Raw genomic sequence first — 9,306 nt, forward strand, 5'->3', positions numbered from 1 at the left:
GTATATGGGAATGTAATAGACCTAGAATAGCTAAAACAACTTTAAAAAAGAAAAAGGTGGAGGATATCCAATACCTGGGTTTCAAGGTTTGTTAACAAAGCTACAGTAACTACAGTATTGATGGTATTGGTACAAATACACATCTAGATCAATGGAAAAGAATAAAGGGTCCAGAAAGAGGCCACAACAGATATAGAATCAACTGATTTTCAACAAAACTGCAATGCTGAAATGACAAATCCCCTAAATGAGGAAAAGAATAATCTTTTTATGAAATGTGCTGGAACAATGGAATAGTCATCTACAAATAAAACAAAATAAAACAAAAACACCTTGACACTTACTTTGCTGTATATACAGAAATTAACTCAACATCATGAATCTAACAAATCACCAAACTGCTCAAAGCAACTGTAAGAAGAAATTTTAATGACCCTGGATTTGGCAAAGATTTCTTAAACGGGGCACTAAAAGTCTGAACTGTAAAAGGAAAAATAAATAAATAAATTGGACATCACAAAAATGTAAAACTTTTGCTCTTCAAAAGACACAAAAAGGCAAGCCAAGCCAAGGATAAAAACACTACTCATAAAACCCACATTCAACAAAGAACATTTACCTATAAACAAAAACCCCCTACATTCCCAACTGCACATGATAAATAGTTCTAAACAGATGCTTCAGTGAAGGAGATTAACAGATGGCAAATGGTAATTACTGAGCTTTTTACTCTTGATGCTAGTTAATGAAACTAGACTGCTCTCCTAATACTGCTGAAAATAACATCAGCAAAATAAAAAGAAAACAGCTGTGTTTCCCCAAAGCCACAAAAAGCAGATATTATTCTGCTCCAAAAATACATTGCAAAACAATATATATATATTTTTTTAGTGGGAATGTAGATTGGTGTAGCCATTATGAACAGAATATGGAGGTTCTAAATAAAGTTTAAAATAAGCCAGGTGAGTTGGTTTGCACCTATAATTCTAGCACTTTGGGAGGCTGAGGTGGGAAGACTGCTTGAGGCTGGGAGTTCAAGACCAGCCTGGGCAACATAATGGGACTCCATCTCCATATTTAAAAAAAGATATTAAAAACAAAACTACCTGTACCCCAGTAATCCCTCTTCTAGGCACACATCCAAAGGACATATAATCACCATGCCATAAATATATCTGTGCTACCATGTGTATTGCAGCACTATTCACAGTAGCCAAGATATGGAAACAACTTGGGTGTCTGTCAACAGAGAAATAATGGATAAATAGAATATTATCCAATCTTTATAAAAAGAGACATCCTGCCATTTGCCACAACATGGAAGAGCACGGAGCACATGTTGCTAAGTGAAGCAACCCAGACACAGAAAGACAAATACTGCATCATAAGACAAATACTGCATCACTTCACTTGTAGGTAGAATCCAGAGAGAGAGAGAGAGAGAGAGAGAGTCAAATATACAGAAAGAATAAAACAGGAGTTAACATGGACATGGGAAAGGTAGAGATGGAGACATGTATGTTAGAAGTTATACAGTAGCAGATACATAGGATAAACAACTCCAGAGATCTGATGTACATGACAACTATAATTAATAAAACTATACTATATTTGGGATTCCTGCAAAATAAGTAGATTTTAGCTGCTCTTGCCACAAAAACAAATAAAAATGGGTAACTATGAGATGATAGATATGTTAACTGACTTCACTATAGTAACCAGTTTACTTGGGGAGGAGAATTATCTACCATAATGGAAGGTTCTAAGCATGTGATATCAAATCCTGTATGATTTCTTTCTCTTAAATGAAAAGTGGCTCAAACTTGAGGCTGTTGCCAAGTTATGGAGATGACTGTAGCTTAGCCTTGGAAAAGTGCTCTGGATAGTGTCACGGGAGACCTGATTTGTGCATTCTTTCCTTCCAAGGAGGGTGGGTAATAGGTTGGGTGAAAGCATATTATTCATATCTCTGTACATAGGGAATTTTGAATAATCCTCAAAAGGATGTTTAAGTCTATGCTTTGGTAGGTAAACTGGCCTAGACACACATATTATTATTAGATATTTGGGAAAACTTGTGATATGAGTAGAAGCAACACACTCTCAAATACTGTGAACTAAACATACATTTAGGTTGATGAAAGGAGGGAAGCCATGGGAATAGCAACATTAGGTTTCTTTCTTGTGCATTTTCCTTCACATTTCAAAGGCCTTCACAGTAAAAATATACTTGCGAAGAGAGGTATGAAGCTGAGAACTTCTTTAACATTCTGCATATGGGAAATCAGAGATAGTCTACAAGAATACTATTCATGCTAATAAATTCATCAAAATTGCAGAGTACAAGGTTAACACTCACTCAAACGGCAGTTGTGTTAATATGCATTCAATATAAATAATCCAATAGTAAGATTACAAATGTAATTCCATGGATAATAACCTCTGAAACCATTGAATACTTAGAAATAAATCTAACCAATGAGATGAAATACTCGTAACCTGGTAAGAACAGAATGTGACTGAAAAGAAGTAGAGAAGGTACAAATAAATGAAAAGGCATCCTGTATTCATAGACAGGAAGACAAAACCTAATACACAATACTACAAAATGATCCAAAGATGCACAACAACTACTATCAAACTGGTAACAGCCATCTGTGCAGAAACGGAAAAGATAACCCAAATTTTTTTATGAATTCTCGTATGTTTCAAATAATCATAATAATGTTGAAAAAGAATAGCGTTGGAAGATACGCATTCATGAGATTGAAATCTACAAGAGGAAAAGATAGAGAAATTCAGACAGCAGGGTCCTAGCATGGGGGCACCCGTAAGTATCAGAGATACGGAATAGAGAGCCCAAAATCCAATGCACACATACACAGTCAACTGATCTTCCACAAAGGTGCCGAGAAATGGGAAAAGGAAGGCCTCTTTAACAAATGACGGTAAAACTGCATATCCTCATTTGAATAAACAAACTGAGCAGTGTGCTCAAGATTGTGCTTCTTCCTCCATTTACAAGACACTGGAGCTTTGCAATGAGCCCAGAGCGAATCTTCATCCCGTCCCCCATGCCCAGAGAAAGTCCTTGATATCAGGAGTAAACAGCAAGGACAGACAAATGAATGTGCTGCCATGAAACCTAACAGTTCAGAAGGTGAGGATCAGTTTCTCCCAAGCATCTGGGCACACTGTGGAAGAACTGTTGTCTCCAGGATTAAGTAACTACAGAACTGTGTCCCAAACCAAAGGCTTTAACATTTTGCAGTGGCAGAAGCAGAGGCAGAAAAGAGGTGTCCTCAGAAAGACCATCTTTAAATAATAAAGCAAGAAGAGGTGATCACAGACAGGGTACTCGCACTTCTCACCACTATGACATTAATCTCTGACAAGAACAAACTTCATCCATGTGTTCTTTTTCTTCTCTTTCTACATGTTCACTAAGCCTCCCAAGCAGCAGGCAGAAGCTGAAGTCTCCTGGGCACCTGCTTTATTAGATTCCACCTGTAATCTTGTTGCCTACCTGGAAAGGCATCTTCTTCACTGTTGAGATTTTCCAGAATCCACTCTTTAGAACCACCAACATCAGAGTAAGTCAGAGAGAGGTACACTCACTTCTACTCCAGCTGAAGCCACGTTGGCTCACACATCCCCTGGCTGGTCCTCTGGGTTCACATGCAGTCATACAGCCCCTCTGATCAGAGTTATACACTTGCACAATTATTAGCTCTCACTAGACTCCCAATATTCTTTAACCAGAACCCAGAATCAGGTTTCTATATATTACAACGAACAAGTTTGTTCCTCAGCAAGTGAGCTACTTCAGGGTACATACCATAACCAGGGAGTTATGAACTCTGCAATTAGACAAAAGAAGACGCCATGAGGATCAGATTAATTCTTCTGTGCACCCCCGCCCCCTGCCCAGATCTGTTAGTCTCTTGATGACTTCAGAAAACTAGTTGTAAGACAATGGTTGAGTCAAAGGCCAAGAATCAAAAATGGTAGTACAGAGGACACCTGTGGAAAAGACAAGACCCTTTCCCACAGAATTTATCTATGAAGTTTATTTACATTGGCAAACACACAATGCCTAAACCGAAGAGGAAAACTGGTGTTGAGGAAAATTCCTCTGCATTAGAGTTGATAATGGATGCTGTCATTTAAAAACATTCAGATACATCACGTATCCAATGGGAAGACACTCCCACTGAATTCCACTCCCACAAAGAGAATTGGACATGTGGTACATAATGTGCCTTCTCAGACTGTCACAATTAACAGAAGGAAAGAAATCAAGAAAGAAACAATTCTTTTTTAATTTTGTTTTCTTTTGAAGTTTAAGTCTCAGGATGTATGTGCAGGACTGTGCAGGTTTATTACATCGGTGAACATGTGCTATGGTGCTTTGCTGCATGTATCAACCCATCATCTAGGTTTAAGCCCTGCATCCATTAGCTATTTATCCTGATGCTCTCCCTCCCCGATCCCCACCTGACACGGCATTCTTTACAGGACAGAAAAAGGGGTTCTTACCTCGTCATCATCCTCAGAGGTGGTGCTCCTGAAATCCTCAGGAGGAGCTGGAGGGAGACAGAATAAAAGTCAGTCCCCTGGTGGCTGAAGACTGTGAGTAACTCAGGAAGCTTTGCTGGGTGTGGCATATGGAGTGTGGGACTGAAGATTCTGAGACGGTCTCAGAGAAACAACTATGGTCAAAGAGTACCATGAGGGAGTCTCACCAGTTATCTTTCATCTTAGACAATGCCAAAACCTGATAATACTCTTGCATTCCCAATTCCCAAAAGATATTAACCAATCAAAAAGCAAGGCTTAGATGTTTGCTGTGATACAGTCAGGAAAAACTGGTCTCCTGGGAAAAGTAATCATTAAATACCAGAGCAAGAAACAATGGTTACAAATGCAGCCCATAAAGCCCATGGACACACATCCTCTCATCTCTATTTTATTAAAACACAACAGGAACAAGTCAGACCTCTACAGCTATTTTTGTTTTTGTTTTTTTTTTTGGTTCTGGCTTCATAGCCCCCTTCCTAGGTTCCAAAGCAACAGGTGTAACCTAAATGCTCCCAGAAATACTCCTAGGGTATCATTTTCATTTTGTTTGTTTGTTTGTTTGTTTGAGACAGAGTCTTGCTCTGTCACCAGGCACTAGGTTGGAGTGCAGTGGCGGGATCTTGGCTCACTGCAACATCTGCCTCCCGGTTTCAAACAATTATCCTGCCTCAGGCTCCCGAGTAGCTGGGACTACAGGCACACACTACCATGCCCTGCGAAATTTTGTATTTTCAGTAGAGACAGGGTGTAGCCTTACTTTTATAATAGAACAGCCTTTAACAGGAAATGGATCACAAAAGGAAAGGAACATACATTGAGTGCTGACTATATGCAACACATTGTTTTAGACACCAAAGCTGTCTTCTCATTTAATCTCTGCAATCGCTGTGTGAAACAGGCACTATTCCTGACTTATTTTGACACTGAGGCTCAGAGCAATCTATAAAACAAACGACAATGTGGGTAGCCCCAGTAATTGTCCCTGTTTTTTATAACCTGTTCAGTATTATAATCATCTACACTTCAGAAAAAAGAAAAGGCATAAAAAGGATACAATAGTAAAATAAATAAAAATTTCAACAAAGAATAAAAGGAAAAATAGCCATTCTCTTACCTCTCTGGATGGGCATGGAACTTCACCAGACTGCTAGAGAGCTGTCTCTCTGCTTCTAAGTCCTCACTGAACTGACTCTGTTCATCTACTAGTCCTTCTAGCATCAGCAGCAACTGAGAGAAGAAGAGAGAAGAAGCAATACAAAAATGGCACAGTGAGACGGGAAGCCACAGTTCATCCTGAGAAACAAGAAAATGCATCAGCACATCCCATGACATAAAAAGCCCGCTATCTTAGTACTTAAGCTTTTGACAGTATTGTACAGTTTTCAAATCAATATCATATTCACTATTTTTTAAATCTTTAAAACCCTGTAAGGTGGAATTCAAACATGGGAGCAAAAAGGACAAAAAGGAGAGAGAAGCTAGCAGCACAGGAAAGCAGCTGAGAGAAAGGAGTAAGAGGGAAACGGGACAGGCAGGAGGGAAACATACATAATAGGGGTTACCAGTATTCTTCATTCATTCAATCAATATTTATTGAGCACCTTCTATGGGAAAGACTCTGTTCCATGTTCTAAGGGAAAGCCTACTATCTAGTGGAGGAAAAAGACATTCATTAATCATAGACGTGTGTCATTGTGAGTGTAACAGTGCTATAAAGATAACGAGCTACGATCATGTATAACCAACAGAGTTGTTTAAGGCAGAGTTGAGAGCCACAACGGAGAGGGGTGAGTAGTTAGTGAGAGAGATGCTAATGGAGACAGGAAGTACAAGCAAGTAAGTCTGTTGGAAAAGAAAGGATAAACAGGGCTGGAGCTACGAAGAAAGTTGGGGCAAAGGCAGGGGCTTCTTTCTCTTTTTTTAACTGGGAGAGATTTTAACATGGTAAAATGCAGAGAGGAGAAAGATTCAGCTGAGAGGGAGATGACTTATGCATGAGTGTGAGGGATAACCATTGGTATGTGTCCAGAAGAACTACTGCTCTTTACAGAACCACACATCAGAAAGAGGCATCTACAACTGCTACTGATCAAAGTAGGAAACTTTAGAGGTTTCCCGATGAAATAACATTTATGAAAAACCAATACCACGGTTTATTTCACAGTAGAAAAACAAGGTTTGTGCTGGGTGTGGTGGTATGCACCTGCAGCTCCAGCTACTCAGGAGGCTGAGGCAGGAAGATGCCTTGAGCCTGAGTTTGAGGCTGCAGTGAGCCATGGTCGTACCACTGCACTCAAGCTTGGGTGACACAGTGAGACTCCACGTGTGTGTGTAGAGAGAGAGACATTGAGAGAGAGAGACAGAGAGAGAGAGAGAGAGAGAGAGAGAGAGTCTGTATTCCAATGACTTACCTGTTGTCTTTGTTTTCCTGAAATTTCTTGATCCTGGGATTCTACTGAAGCAACTTTTTGCCAAAGAAGTAATACTTTTTGGTCAGGCGTTCTACAGCTGGTATGTCTTCAGGATAACCAGTTGTATTTGCAGATCCTGGAAGTCAAAAAGTAAGTGTAAACATGAAAATAGTAATAAAAGTATTATTCAGTTGAGGAGCAGAGGAACAAATGTTCTTGGGACAGTCTGCCTGTACTTTCAAGTGGGATACTGATAGGCACTGGGCAAGGGATTCAATGTGTGCATAGTGTCTGAAGATGCCCTACAGGTAATCTGAGATGTGAACATTTCCAGTGATCTGTAAAAAGTTTTGAAGGACCTTAATGAGGTCTTCTTTAATCTGTATTTTCCTGGTCAGAGGCTCTGTATCAGCAGCCTGCACCTGCAGCTCTTCTTCCCGCACCTGCGCCCTTCTTCCCGTACCTGGGGCTCTTCTTCTCACACCTGCAGCTCTAATTCCCGCATCTAAAGCTCTTCTTCCCACACCTGAAGCTCTTCCTACACCTGGGGCTCTTCTCGCACCTGGGGCTCTTCTTCCTGCACCTGCAGCTCTTCTTCTTGCACAGCCATCATGGCCTGTAGAGCAGAAAGTTCCAACTGTGAATAAAGGGAACAATATCTGGCATGTTTACATTTTAACACGGAGGCAAATGCTTTTGCATATCATATCACTATCAGCCAGTAATGCAAGAGAAAATGAGACAAGAATAGGGCTCTACAGGATCAAATAAAAAAATTCATGTAGTATGGTAACAAAGGATGTTTTACGGGAAGATGTAATAGTTCTTTTTAATGATATCTTCCACCTTAACTGGCACCATAAAACACACCAAATTTGTTTAACATGCTTATTATGTTACTTAAAAAGAATGGTGACCATTAGTAGAAGCAAGAAGAGATGAAGTTTTTAATATAAGTACTTCAGCTAATAGAGGAAAAAATGATAGCATTAGGATATCTCCATTTTGCAACCCTTAACGAATTAATGGATTAGGCATCAAACCACAAAAGCTGCTAACATCACAAGAGATCACCAAACATTACATGCCTCCAGATGGAAGAACATGCCACCACCTCTGAAGGAATCCTGCCAAAAGCTAGTGCTACATGCCCTGAACTTTCAGTGTTCTCAACAGAAAATGACAAATACGTGGTTATGACAAAGTTCATTAAAACTTATCATAGCCTGGGTGCCATGGCTCACGCCTGTAATCCTGGCACTTTGGGAAAACCAGGCGGGCGGATCATGAGGTCAGGAGTTCAAGAGCAGCCTGACCCAAATGGTAAAACACCATCTCTACTAAAAATACGAAGATTAGCCAGGCATGGTGGTGAATGCCAGTAATCCCAGGTACTCAGGAGGCTGAGGCAGAACTGCTTGAACCTGGGAGGTGGAGGTTGCAGTGAGCGGAGATCATGCCATTGCACTCTAGCCTGGGTGACAGAGCAAGACTGTCTCAAAAAAAAAAAAAAAATCAAATAACCATACCTGCTAACGTTTACTATGTCACTGGCTCTCTAACAAATGCTTTGTATATAGTTAATTCTTTTAACAAACCTAGTGCTCTGGTTCCTGCCTACTTTTCCCACTTTAGTATCTGCCACTTTACTTCTCACACATGACTCTGTAGGTATACTAGACTTTTTCTGTTCTAGGAACACCAGATGTTCTCTTAACTCAGGGCTTTACAACTACTACTCCCTTTGCCTGAAATATCTTTCCCAGGGCTGTCTCTGATTCCCAGGTTTCAGTTTACATGTCATCTGCTCAGAGAAGCCTTCTTCGGCTCCCCTATTTAAGATGGTCTCCATCCACGCTACTTTCTATCATTTCCCTCCTATCACTTATTATCATCTATAATTATATCTGTTTATTGTCTGTATCTCCCCAGTGGAAATTAACTACATAGAGCCAGCGACTTTGCAGATTTCATTCACTACCTCGTCCCCAACACGAGCCCAAGCTGAGAGAAGGTTCCCACATAGCTAATGAATGAAGGAGTGAATCCTCACAACAATCCTTTGAGGTAACTCCTTTTTGATTTATACATAAGGTGACTTCTACTCTTCAATTTACAGACAAGGTGATTGAGACTGAGAGAAACTAAGAAACTTGTTCAAAAATCACAGGGCTACCAAAAAAAGAAAAGAAAAGAAAAGAAAAGAAAAGAACAGGCATGGTGACTCACGCCTGTAATCCAAGCACTTTGGAGGCCAAGGCAGGTAGATCACCTGAGGTCGGCATTGCAAGACCAGCCTGACCAACATGGTGAA

The 9,306-nt window shown here is 40.1% G+C and overlaps 1 long non-coding RNA gene across 1 annotated transcript in view; it reads right to left on the minus strand.

The window, feature by feature from the left end:
* Positions 1–5,798, minus strand: part of LOC141583315 (uncharacterized) — a 53,860-nt gene extending 48,062 nt beyond the window's left edge. Inside the window, exons 1-2 of the long non-coding RNA XR_012515983.1 lie at positions 5,696–5,798; positions 4,540–4,586 (exon numbers count right to left, since the gene is read on the minus strand). This is a non-coding gene — a long non-coding RNA (uncharacterized LOC141583315). The remainder of the gene's footprint in view (positions 1–4,539; positions 4,587–5,695) is intronic.
* Positions 5,799–9,306: the final 3,508 nt, after the last annotated feature.

This window comes from Saimiri boliviensis (genome assembly GCF_048565385.1).
Source record: "Saimiri boliviensis isolate mSaiBol1 chromosome 19 unlocalized genomic scaffold, mSaiBol1.pri SUPER_19_unloc_3, whole genome shotgun sequence".
NCBI lineage: Eukaryota > Metazoa > Chordata > Mammalia > Primates > Cebidae > Saimiri > Saimiri boliviensis.